Genomic DNA, 626 nt, shown 5'->3' on the forward strand with positions numbered 1-626 from the left:
GGAACTTTTTGTAGTCCGAACGCATATCCATATTTCTGCATATAAAGACCCCAAATTACGATCATTCAAAAATTCTATGGAAGACCGAACTGTTTCGAACACGCAGACGTTTCGGGGCCAACGACAAAACGATAGAGGAAATCTGCATATTCATTCTCCTCCTACAACCAGGAGTTTTACCGCTTGGCCGAACTTATAACTTGTTCCTTTATCGACATCGTTAAGAAAAAAAATATATAAAAAAATATTTATAAAAAAGCACACCCCGCGTATTTGATCCCGGACGAGCCTTCCCGTGTAGACATCCACCGACGGGCGCAGATAATAATTTTGCACCTCGATCCTCGCCCGGCGCTCGCTCCTGAAACGCAGATTAAGAGTCTATTTAAGAGACCACTCGGGTGTAAATACCAGAACAGGCTCCACGTTGCCTCCGAGGGTTTTCATATTTATCTTTGACAGTCTGCCAATCCCGAAAGGCCGAGACGTGCAATTATCTCTTTTCTAACTCCCTGATCAAACTCCTGCTATGTGGTGTAGCACTCCCTCCTCATCGTCTGGGAATGCACTCCGGAGTTTCAATTAGATTCCACTTTTACGACTTCCGTATTTAAAGATTCGGCGGC

Source organism: Penaeus monodon, chromosome 24 (genome assembly GCF_015228065.2).
Source record: "Penaeus monodon isolate SGIC_2016 chromosome 24, NSTDA_Pmon_1, whole genome shotgun sequence".
NCBI lineage: Eukaryota > Metazoa > Arthropoda > Malacostraca > Decapoda > Penaeidae > Penaeus > Penaeus monodon.